The 12,885-nt window shown below is 40.1% G+C and overlaps 1 protein-coding gene and 1 long non-coding RNA gene across 4 annotated transcripts in view; one reads left to right on the top strand and one right to left on the bottom strand.

Moving 5' to 3' along the window:
* Positions 1 to 2,599: 2,599 nt before the first annotated feature.
* Positions 2,600 to 5,210, bottom strand: LOC130172695 (uncharacterized). The gene is made up of 2 exons (XR_008828319.1): positions 5,092 to 5,210; positions 2,600 to 3,492 (listed from the first exon to the last, which is right to left on the bottom strand). It is a non-coding gene; the product is annotated as an uncharacterized LOC130172695 (long non-coding RNA).
* LOC130172683 (probable ATP-dependent RNA helicase ddx6) overlaps positions 4,847 to 12,885 on the top strand; it is a 26,036-nt gene continuing 17,997 nt past the window's right edge. For all 3 annotated transcript variants that reach the window (XR_008828317.1, XR_008828316.1, XR_008828315.1), the window contains exons 1-2: positions 4,847 to 5,654; positions 6,415 to 6,532. The gene's annotated coding sequence lies outside the window, so the exon portion shown is untranslated. The remainder of the gene's footprint in view (positions 5,655 to 6,414; positions 6,533 to 12,885) is intronic.

The raw sequence follows: 12,885 nt of genomic DNA, 5'->3' as shown, positions 1-12,885 counted from the left end.
ACTAGACATTTGCTGAGAATGAAAGAAAGGCACGAGGCCTTAGTAACAGTATCCAGAAAGGTAGACTTCCTAACAGACAGGATGCCTGTGAAATGAAAGCAAAGGTCAAAGATCAGCAACTCCAGCTGCTTCACCAGGTGGGATATAAAGAGAATCATCATGTTCACCTGACTGCCAGCAGGGAAGAAGATTTACTGTGTAATTCAGGCATGGAAACTTCTCACGTTTTGGCAAAATTCGCCGGTTTGAAACCAAAATGGGTCACGGATGTGATTCGTGCAGATGGGGGGTGCATTGACCTACTGTGACCCGCATTGTGTGACCACGGTACCATAGCAGCTCAGCTACTACTACACTGCAGAGGAGTCAACTACAAACTGTATCCACAAATGCAAGCAGTTTCATGTTGGACCTACTTTTTTCTCTATTAAAAACGAAGTAGAAAGAAAGTATTTCGGTTAGTAGCTTATTTTCTTAAAATAATCTCCGGGTGAGCATATCCTGAGACCTCCTCTAGTGGGTCTGTGTTTTTCTCCGCTCACGCATCCTTCTCACCTTTTTCACCCCTGACCAGTTTGCATGCCTGGTAATTAAACGGATGCAGTGACATGGAGTGGACATGAACTGTTGCATGTTATTTTTAGCCTCACATGTGGCATAAATCTAAGGATGTCAGTGTCAGTGTTTCATACTATGACCCTTGACTTTTCTTTCAGCCCCACTCTGAAGATTACATTTGTGGTTTTGAGTAAAATGTTTCAACAACTATTGGATGGATTGCCATGAAGTCTGATACACACATTCATGTCTCCTCAGGATAATCGTAACAGCTTAACTATTGTGATTCCTAAACATTTCCTTTAGCGCCATCATCAGGTCAAAATACTTATTTGTTCAAAATTTTGATCTATGTGATAAAATACCTACAAAACTAGTTACATTCCCGTCAGCCTTTGTGTTTCGACAAGTTTATTTAGTAGGATAAACCCATTGAGATGAACCCTCTCGTTTTTGAGAGTGTGAGTGGATCAAGGGTTTAGTGTTAGTTAGCAAATGTTTGCTGGCTAACATGCTAGTAAAACCCAAAGATATGCATTTTACAGTGTAACAAAACAGACATGTAGCAAAATCTCACATTTAGGAAGCTGAACTAAATGTAGGTATTTTTGGTCAAATAAACAAGTGAAACAATCAATTATCAAAACTGTTTCACACATAGTATGTGACTTTGAGATATAAGCATGAATGAATGAATGTAGCATTTAATGAAGGATTTATCAACCCTTTTTAAAGTAATTTGTTTCATTTTGGAATAAAACACCAAGAAAAGAAGCTAAACATGTGGTTATGACAATCTTCACTTTTGACACATGCTTCTGTTGTGTGTTGATGTAGATTTCAGCCAGAGGCCCTCTTCAATGTTGAAAAGTAAGTACATTTACTCAAGTACCGTACTTAATTACAGTTCTGAGGTGCTTTAATGGAGTATTTTAGTTTTATTCTATTTTGTTGTACTTTTACTGAAATAAGGTTTTGAATGCACTGCTTTTATTTTCAAATTGTAGTATTCCTACTTTTACTGAGGTAAAAGATCTGAATACTGAACTAATAGCGTTCTCATCGGCCTCTGCTATGCTGTTTGGTAGCCATGCTGAACATTGTGGTTTCTTCAGTTATACTTACACTTACGCCTAACTGTAAAACTGTAAGAAGAGAGGAAAGTGTAAAAGACAGTTTTGAAGACGGGTGAATATGTCTATTATTAGCAGCCACTAGAAGCACACTACCTTCACTTACATAAATAACTCCACTAAAACCATTATGTACAACAATTACTACATATTGAAAATAACTGAGTTGTATGAACTTAATGAATAATAGCATTTTAAAGATAAAATATTACCTTCAATGTAATATAATAATATAAGAAAATAAAATTTATAAATATTGATTATATTGCATACAGAAATTATCTTTAAATACAATGAAAGGATACATTTCTCATAAATACTCCCTGTGCCTGTTGTGGAACACCATCTTCACCATTAGAATGAGAAAACTGAGACTCGGACCTCTGCCTCAGTATCCACAAGAGGGCCACACTAACTCAGACACTGCTCACAAAGTTTTGAGTTGTCACTGCAATCTGATGCTTATAATCTGAACATTAAATTCCAGTTTTAATTTACCTTAACTGAAGAGTGCGCACAGACTTAAACAATTCTATGAATTATTATTTATTAGTATTTTGCTTAGTTTGTGTGCTTAGTTTTCGCTGATTATCTTTAGCTGGACTGCAACAGCACCCATCCAAAGATAACATTTGTCGCTGACTTACTAACTGACCACCACTGGTTAGCCAAATGCCACGAGACTGAGATGGAATTTCCCCATTGGCTGAACAATTTCTTTTTGGGGGATGTTTACAGTCTGTATTGTTGCCAGTCCAGTCTCAGTTCTACTGTCTGGTTTGTTGAGACCACCTCTTGAAATGTGCTTTTAGTCTGCATTGCAGTTTGCCTACCATGTAGTCCTAATGAGCTGCATTTCCGTCACTATTTCATACTTGTTACATTGTCTGACAACAGAAACAGAGAAACATGAATGAGAACAGCTTTATTGGAAAGTCAGCTGTATTAAAATACTATATATGTGAGCACAGAGAGTAGGAGGGAAGCAAAAAGATAAAGGGCTGAAACCAGCTGCACAAACCTATGACGCAGTCCAGCTTGTTTGAGAGTCTATTTGCACCTTTGCTCTCTTGGCACAAGGGGGCCCCATTTCATCGTTTTTTTTATGTGTATGTGATATCCTCATTATTTCTGCAACTGATGGCTTCTCTCCATTCACCATGCAGGAGTACTGAACCCCTAAATATTAAAAGTGTATGGGGTTTTCTATTTACACACATGTATATACTCTTAGAGAAGATTGTTAAACCTCCGTCTGTGTCTCATTCACTCAGTAGTAAGCTCTGTCAAGTGTGCATTCAGGATGAGACTGGCTGTAAAAGAGGTAGGCCAGTATTTTTCATACACAGTGATACCGTACACCAGAGGAGACCACAATGGTTGAGTGCCCTGACAGCTGCAGAGTATGTTTGTGTAGTGTCAGGGTGTTTTAGGGACTTTAGAAGCCAAGCTTGACTTTCCGTTGCCCACCCCACACTTCAGTGGAAAGAGGAAAGTCCCAAATTGACCCTGGTAATCAGAACCTGGTATGAGGGCGGGGAGGGATAAGATTAAAGACAAGGAGATGAGGTGTGATTTGTGTTTGTGTCTGTGCAAATGCATGATTGTGTATGCACATTTTTTTGTAGATGGAATAAGCCAACATGGCCGCATGCAGGGTAGCAGTAACATGACATTAACTGATCAGTCACTCGGGTTGGATCTTCTCTCTGAATTCCTCGTTTGTTCTTCTTATTCCACCTTTGGTTTGGTTTGGTCCAGGTTAAACTTCGAGTCTGCAGTCTGGTGATATGTCATCAATCTGAGAAAACAGATGAATTAATACATCAATGATCTGACTGACACTGTGCATCTGATCTACTGCAACATGCATAATCTGTGTCCTCCAAACAAAACTAGAATTAAGCGTTAAGCTTCCTGGAACTTCTGTATGTAGTTTATTTACAGTGTTATGAGTTCACATATTTGCAGGAATTGGTCACTTTGTGACGCCAACACGCTTTTTACCAGAAAGCTGCCATTTGCAGAAGAGTATCAGCTGCACCACAACTGGGACTATCCTGTCTGTTCTATATTGTAATGTGATCAGAAAAAGGTCAACAGTGTTTTAATTTTGGACTGAGGTGTGAAAATTGACAGTATTTCTGCTGACATGAGGCACTAAAACATGTGATCAAAATAACAAAAGTCCTTCATTAATAGGGTGCAGATAAATTCACAAAGGAAATGTACCTTTCAGTGTCTATTGGTTTGTGTTCTTCTGTTTTTTTTTTTTACATTGATTTCACATCATCACCGTAAAATGTCATAAATATAGTAATAATCCCCAGTATCATAATAAAATCATATAATTGCGCACATTGCATGCTGTTAAAGTCACTCTTTCTTTATTGCAGCTCTAATCTATCAAGTGGGACAGTCTGTTAGGCTTTTGCAACAAAGGAAAGAACTACACTTTACATTAAGGGGCCACTTTGATTTACTGCAGCTATGTTAAACTGAAAGACTTCAGTTGTCATATTGTTACTTGAAACTGAGTCTGAACCTTTAGCCATTGTCCTCATGCTGTATGAAAATGTAAACTGATACTGCTCCTCAAGTGTGGAAATAACAAAGTTTACTTTAGTAAAGTGGCACCAAATTTAAGTCTGAAGCACTTATCCTGTTATAAACATGACTGTACAATTCAAAGCAAAGAAAAAGTGATAATAAAAAAGCCATCTGTCTCATTTCCACAGCTGTGAATTAATGTAGTCGACGTTAATATGTGTCTAAACGTGCATTAAAACCCATTTGGAGAAGTAGCAAATATCCAGTGACCCACTATTACCTCCATTATTTTAACCTGCTTGCACAGTTTGCACATCTTGCACGTATATACCCAAAGCAACCGAGCCGAGAAAAGCATCGATCCGTCTTTCCTCCGTGAACTTCTTGAGAAATTCAGTAACATGTTTTGAACTTGCATGCAAAACAGACAGATGTCAGAAACGTAGGAAATGCAGAAATTATTATGAAGTCAACGCAGTGTTTTCTCTTTTCCTGCCTCACACAGAACCTAATTGCTTTGTTTCGATATAGGGAAAGCACCGTGTTTCTTTCATTAAAAGCAGATGAGCGCTGCGCAGCTGCACTGTACCTGCAGTTGTTACCATAGGTGCGATAGGATACACATAATCTACACCAAACTTCCACTGGCTCCGATTCGAAGATAAATTAGCTTTCTGAATCTATGACTTTGAACGCTTATCTAAAATACACCAGTGATACAAAGGGATGATTTAATCGCTGCCCACTTGATTTCATGGAGCTGGGAATTGCGCACTGTTGGCCACTTTGGATAGACTGATCCCAGCAAACTGTCACTGAGCGTCGAGACGTTGTCGTCACCCACACACACCTGAAACTTCCTCAGATCCTGAGCGCTTCGCCACCAGTTGATGCCGAGGATCATGACTATGAACGGTGACCACCAGTCGGTTGCCACAGCGCCGCTGGATCTGCGCACCACGAACAGAGAGCGTGGGGGCGCCGGGTCGAGGAGTCCGGACTGCGGACTGGAAAGGTCGCGCGAGGGACGCTCACCTGCACCCCCCGCGTCCACGGGAACCAACAGTTTGGAAATACGCTGCCCCGCCGCCAGAAACGTAGCGGACTCAGGAACCGGTGCTGCTCGCAAACGGCCGGCGGACAATTCTTCCCTCAAGCTTCCTTTTAGGAAACGCCGGATTCTTATCGAGCCGGAGACCCAGACGCAGTCGCCGCCTCCTGCTGAGAGTGGAGACCGACTCTCCCCTGTGGAAGATACGGACTTGACATTTCGGGAGCGTTTGGCCGGTCGTTTGGAAAGACCCGCGGATGAACACCGGGTCGCTGTAGCACCAGTGACTCCCAGGCGTCTTGAAGTGACACAGCAGAGTCAAGACCGATGTCCCATACGCATTTTACACCCGATTCATTGCGGTAAGCATCGCTGGCCAACATTCGTTATTTTAGGCTACATTAGTGGGCTACGATACCTTTTAGTTCTTTGTTTAAAAATGTATTAACCCCTGTAATCTTGCTGCATTTCAGAGTCTTGCTGTGATTTGTAGTCTATAGTAATCATATCAAGGAAACACTTACTTTTTTATGGCCAAAATAAGGTTGATTGTAAAACTGTGTGTTTGGCTGTGTGAATCCAGGGTCTCTCTACACACTGTTGGATTGTAAGACAAAGTTAGAGACACAATTTAAGTTCCAAAGACAGAGCATGGCACAACATGCAGAGGCTCACAAAATGATCTTGTGGTGTTACATGAATGCTGCTAATGTTGTTTGGATTCTTAAAACAGTAACAGCACACAACACCCTCTTTTAATATTTTCGGGTTGTGTCACAGATGAAAGAACAGACCTCAGAGGCCCAGTTGATGCAGCAGCTACAGCTGAATCAATGAGAAACTGTCAAGTCAGCAATTCTCTAGCTATTCCTCTATAGTCAAGTTTACTGCACTGACTGAAGTAGCTTGCCCACTCAACTCATAGCTGAATACTAGCCATACACACACATACACACAGAGTTGCACTCTTCTTTGGTACAAGAATATCTTATTTGCTAGGTCAGCCTTTTCATTTTGTGTTTATTGCCTTGATTTTGTTTTATTCTTTTCCCTCTGCGCCTCTCACCTTCTATATCTTTCTTTCCCTGTCTCTGTCTCTTTTTCTGTCTCATCTCTGTTCAGGTTACCAAGTATACTATTTGCCCCCAGTTCCAGACCTGAACCACCCTCTGGCCCACCAAACCGATAACCTGCTGGCTGGTATCGCTCTGGCTACACATCAAGATGAAGATGGAGACACGTATGTTGACATTTTAAATATGGCTTAGCTTGGAAGTTTGGGTATCTCTTTCTCGTTGTATGATTTACTCATCCATCCATCCATCCATCCATCCATCCATCCATCCATCCATCCATCCATCCATCCATCCATCCTATCACATTTCCAAGTAACTTATTGATATAGTAAACTCAAAAGACTGTTGTGATTCATCCACCTCATGCATTTTCATAATCATCACATTTTTGTCAGATGACTGAGTTGGCAGTCGAAACTTAGCAAATTCACAGATCTGACATCTCACCACAGTCATGAATATTCATGAGATTTCCAGCAGACCCAGAGGATTCATTGCCACTGACGGCATCCGATTCATACCATCATCTGTAGTGGTGACTCGTCAGGCATCAAGTTACACTCATTTTTGCAAAAGTCTTATGCAACAAAGGAGGGACAATTTTAAAGTGCGAAATAGATGCATGTTGTGATTTTAAAATTGTTTTCATTCTAAAAGCTCATACCTTTACTTAAAAGTATTATAGATTATTTATGTACTTTAATGCCCTCTAGGCCAAGAGGTTGTTGAAAAGATGTTTCTACTACTAAAAATAGCATGACACGCAATATCAGCACATGGGCGGCAGATTCAACCATATCATAACATCAGTTAAACATGCTATGAAATATATGATTTGTAATAATAATATTTTAGCCCAAAGGATTCTGTGCAGTACTTCGGCTTAAAGTTTGTCTACAGGCTTGACACTTGCACTACTTAAACTGCCTTCTCAGGGGGGAAACCGTTACCATTGTCATAAAAAGTGAAACTGAAGTGGTCACATAAATAACAAATACGTGAAGTGATTCACAGGGTTGGACTCAAACAACACTGGTCTTAACAGCCCGTGGTGGCGTTGCACAACCTGGTTGTGGTTTATGAGACATCCGTGATATCATCTCAGTTTATGTCATGATCTCTGTGTATCACCTGGTTCTGCATATTGAACAGGTATAGTCACTGACCCCCATCCCCACCTCCTATCCGACTAAATTCTTTACTGATGTTTCACTTTCTATAGGGGAATCTGGCTCAGAGTAAATCAGGAATAATTCAGCAACTGGCAATGGAGACTTTAATTTAATATACTAACCTGGAAGCTATAGCACTTGAGTTTGTGTTATTAAATGAAATAGGCATGGCGTGCATGTGCTAGTGTGTGTGTGTGTGTGTGTGTGTGTGTGTCTTGAACAACCTATAATTTTCAGCTGGCTAGTCTCTAAGTGTGTAGGCTGGGGGGTTGGGAATGAGAATGCTGTTCACTGGAGACGTTCTTGAGATCACATGAATGCAAATATTAAACTTTAACGCATGGTTACTTTACTTTGTCTAAAGGTTTAACGCCCACCCACACACTAACTGAAATGACAAACTGATACAAGAACACACACATACACACACACAGACAATCACACACACATAGACTCATGTGACTGAAAACTTAGAATGTCCAAGAATTAGATGGCGCTTTGATGTTGTGGTTTCAAAAGTATCAGCATCATTTTCATCCATTTGGAACAAACTCGTGATGACCAACATTTAGCGGAGCCGTAAGTCCTGTGACATGTCATGGCTGCTTATTGTCTCGTACTGTATTTACTTCAGAGACTAGTAATAGCTGTGACATGTCTGCCATTAACAGATAGTGGCAAGGAAATAGGATGAATGCAATTTTTATACGTGCAAATGTATGAGTATGTATACTTTGTGGCTTCTTTAACACTGCAGCCAACCTGATTTTATTTTCCATGTGTCATCACAATAGATTGACACTTTTCTCTGGAGTGTCTTACAAGAATGTGATCCAAATGTGCAAGACAGACACAGAAACAAAATGAAAAACTGATATGAACATTATCTAATCAACAAAGCTGCAGTGGAGAGACTTTTCACAAAATCTAGACCCTTTGTAATGAAGCTGGGACGTTGGTTAGCTTGGTTAGTACCTACTTATTGCTTTGTGGTTGTTTGAAACTTTGTGTGAATTCTGCAGAAAGAAACTCTTTCAGCCCCCTGTCCTTTTTCACACTATGTACATGAGTGTGTGTGTGCATGCGTGTGTGCATAATGTAAGTGATGGTGAGCATACGCCTCTCTTACGTCAATGAGATCTTCATCCTCTGTTCTCAGCGCCTCTGAGCCCCTTTAGTTTCGGGAAAACCAGTGACTGCTAAGTTTTGAGGTTTTTCTCAGGTGTCTCTCTCTGTCTCTTTTCTTCTCTGTGTTTTTAGATGAATGGGCTCAAAAAACCCAAACATCCGCACCTCACTTCCTCATTTACCGCTTTCTTTCTATCTGCTTCATCTCTCTCTCTCTCTCTCTCTCTCTCTCTCCTTTTCTGTGTTATGTGTCACACATCTCAGTCGTTTGTATGTGTAATGTGCAGATGTGTTGATTAACTTACAGCTCCTACAAACAAATGCCCAAATGCTTCCAGTCAGTCAGTGGATTTACATGCACATTAATGGGGTTATATGCAGAGTTTTGAAATACTTATTATTGAAACTGTCATTTGTGGTTATTATCTTGCTTGCAGACTTAGATAATGTCAAAATACTCTGACATGTTGATCCAATACTTTTGATTTATTTTTGGGCTGACCCGGATGTAAACATTTGTTTCTGCAAAGAAACACGGACACAAAAACAACACTAAATGTATACGGCCATACTAACAACTCAATGAGGCTCTACTTATAGCTCAGCGGTGCTTTGAACTAAACGCTACCGTCAATGTGGCAACATGCTAACTATTATGCTAACATGTTGATTTTTTAACAGATTTACCATGTCCACCATTTTAATTCAGCATGTAGTATGCTAATATTTGCTATTTGCACTAAACATAAAGTACAGTTGAGGTCGATGGAAATGTCAATAAAATTATGAAATGTCAGAAAAGTTATTACAGTTCATCCTCAGGGGGACGAGGGAGTGTACCAAACTTCACAGCAATGCATTCAATGATCGACGAGACATTTCACTCAAAACCACAAACGTTACCTGTGCTAGAGAAAAAAAAATCAGAAGATTACCAAAATCATGAGGATTCATTATCTGAAATATATAATTATTAATATTATTATTGTTATTATTAATTATATGAATGTCTTCACAGAAATTCCCGCCAGTCCATCCAGTAGATGTTAAGATATTTCATCGGTTAAGTGAGGTTTGACTTACTGGTGTTGCTAGATGAAAAGCCAAGTGATGTGAGTTCATGAGGATTCATCTGTGCCAAATAATTTCATGGCATTGCATCCAACTGTAGTAATATTTCAGTCTGGACCAAATATATTGACTGACCAACACTGCTGTCCAAAGCGCCACACCAGTAGCATTACTAAAAACACACTAACTGTAACTGCAAATGACTGAGCTTGTGCTAAGCTGTTATAATCAAAGATGTTTTGTAGTGCTAATATGTTCTGCAGGCTATCACACATTCTTTCGGACAATAAATTAATTGTCAGTAATCAAGGTATTTCTGTTCACTGTATAAAAATGGAAAAGTACTGAGACAGATGGGCAGTCACTTAAAACCTTTTCACACTGTAGCAAGGACATAATACAAGACAGTGTTTGCTGTTGGTGTGAATAAGTCACTATAAGTTATACGACCTGGGCCCACAGTCCTCCATGCAGTCCACTCGATTGTGGTAGATTGTGGTGGAGAGTGAACACTGTTTAAAACTGTTGCATTTACACATATTAATATTCAACGTCCTTTATCGTCCATGGAGTTTCGCTGAGCATTACTCTCAACTGCATTACGAATACCTGCTTTCATATAAGAGTTTCAAAGGGGCTTCACACACTTATTCATCAACTCTCTAACTGAGTCAAGGTTAAAACTGAGTGTATTACAGTAAAATGCACTGTAATGGATTTTGACAATTGGAGATTTTACCCTTATAATGAATGTATGGAAGAAACATCATTCTTCATGATAAGCTCAGCAGACAACAGCGACGTATGCAATGCATACGTCTGTCATTTCTGGTTAACTGGACTGTGGTGCGTCACCTCTTTTGTTTACTATGCGCACACACACACACACACACACACACACACACACACACACACACACACACACACACAAACACACTGACACATCATCCCATTGCTCAGCTGGTCCACAGACCACAGGATATGTTAGGCTGCAGTCTGATCATTCAGTTTGGCTGTGCCCTCACCCTCCATACCAAACAGGATACCGCACGTATGCTGCCTTTTTTCGCTGCCTTCTCTCTTTTCTCTTGAAGTCTTCTTTTTTTCTCCCTCTATCTCACACACAAAAACACAGTTACACTGAGAGTGACTGTGAGCTTGGGACTCCTGTCTGCGTCAGTGCCGCTATGCCTGGGGTTATCTGGGGCTGTGGTCTGCCCCACTTCCAGGAACTAGAAACAGTACGGTTTCATCTTAAGAGAAAAAGAGAGAGATGGATGTAGATAGTAGAGAGCACAAGAGAGATAGAACGTCAGGACTATATGAAGGCAACCATTGATTGCCATTCCTTCAATGTTTAGAGAGTTTATGAGCTCTGCTGTTATTCATAATGTCAAACTGTAGCTGGCATGAGAGTTTCTGTTCCTCAGAGCATGAGTGTCACTTTTCACAGCCCTCTCTTCAGGGCTCACAATATCAAAACCCAGGTCAAGTCATACCTGAACAGACGCTGACTATATTGGACTGTAGATATACAGTACAAGGATTGGATTAAAGCAAAAAAGACAGGTTGCTGATAGCATGTACAGCAAATATGACTAGAGATCTTTTCTGATACAGATTTTTTTTCACTATGTCGAGCTCAGTTACAGGAACAGGGACCAGCTGAGGAATGAACCGTTTCGCATACACCCGTTAAAACATACAAAGTTCTGCTTTTTGTTCTGACGTCAGGAACAAATCATCTGATTGCTTATTACAGTTGCATTTCCAACCTGCTCTTGCACTTACAACTTTTAGGTCTTTGCTCACACTGTGGAATCGTTTCCATGCTTGCTCATGCATGTGTAGGAATTATGCATGTATATACACATGCACACGGTAAATCCACAATTTGCATTTCTTTTTTGGCGTTTTCCTTTAAAACTGTTTAATTATATACACAGACATAATAGAGCATGGCTGTTTTTTTCCTGCAACCACCAAGTGTGTGTTGGCACATGCTTATCCTTCAGATTAATAAACCACAGGTATTGTTCTGTTCATACACGCCTTCTCTGAGTTGTCAAAGAATTTGAACGTTTCCACAAGGAATACAAAGACTATATAAACTGCTTTTATGTGGTTGGAAGAGATCGTTAGAGTAATATGATACTATAACACTGCAATGAGGTGTGCAGATAGATAGATAGATAGATAGATAGATAGATACAAAAATAACTTTTCATAGCAGTTTTGATTAAATGTGCAGGGTAGTGTAGTTGTGTGCAGATGAATACCATAGCATTATACGTCAGGTGTTTTCTGTGTTGTTTCCTCAGAGGTCTTCAATCTGTATTTTGTAGGCAGGAAACTACTATCATTAATGAATCCATGTCAGTGGGACACATGGCTGAGAGGAGGTGCTGCAAGTGCTTTTGTCACTGAACTTATTTTCTGTCCTCAAGCTCTTTGCAAGTGTACTTTTAACTTGATCTCAGGAAGCGTCCCTGTTTCCTGTTGCACAATTGTATTGTAAATCTGATTATAATTTATCCATTGGATCAAGCTGATTCAGTGAACCTACAGAAAGTCCCTGTCAAAAGCCATACAGCTTAATGGCTATATTTCACAGCAAGCAGGTTGTTATTGAGGAGAAAGAGTGCTGCCATTGTTGCTGACAACAGGAAGTGACATAAAACCAGTCTGGCTCTTACTGGAAGCTGCTTCTCACAGCATGAAAAAAAAAAAAAAGAATGTGAAAACTGTTATACTGTTTTCTGCAGCATGTCAACCCCCCCCCCCCCCAGTTTCCTGCTCTTCCCTGTCCTAAACTTTGGCCTGTGCATGTTTCTTTCACTTCACGTACAGACCACAGATAGTGGTTTCCCTTTTAGTCTTGATAAGGGTGTGATAAGAATACTGTGAGTCATGCCTGACATCTGTGGAGCTCCTCAATGCAACTGCCAGTGGGAAATTTAGATCAAGTGATCAAGTGGAATTAGCTGCTCTGATCACAAATCAAACCGAAATCCTTTACAGGTTAATTACAGCCATGACGTGAATTTTTTTTCATTCCAAATTCCAAATTAGTGATATCTACTTGGCTACATTCTTTTGAAGCAATAGTTCGATCGCTGATTAGCTTAGCTTAGCACGAACACTGA

This window comes from Seriola aureovittata, chromosome 7 (assembly GCF_021018895.1).
Source record: "Seriola aureovittata isolate HTS-2021-v1 ecotype China chromosome 7, ASM2101889v1, whole genome shotgun sequence".
Lineage (NCBI taxonomy): Eukaryota > Metazoa > Chordata > Actinopteri > Carangiformes > Carangidae > Seriola > Seriola aureovittata.
Note: the sequence above shows the minus strand (reverse complement) of the source record. Positions and strands in the feature narration are given on the sequence as shown.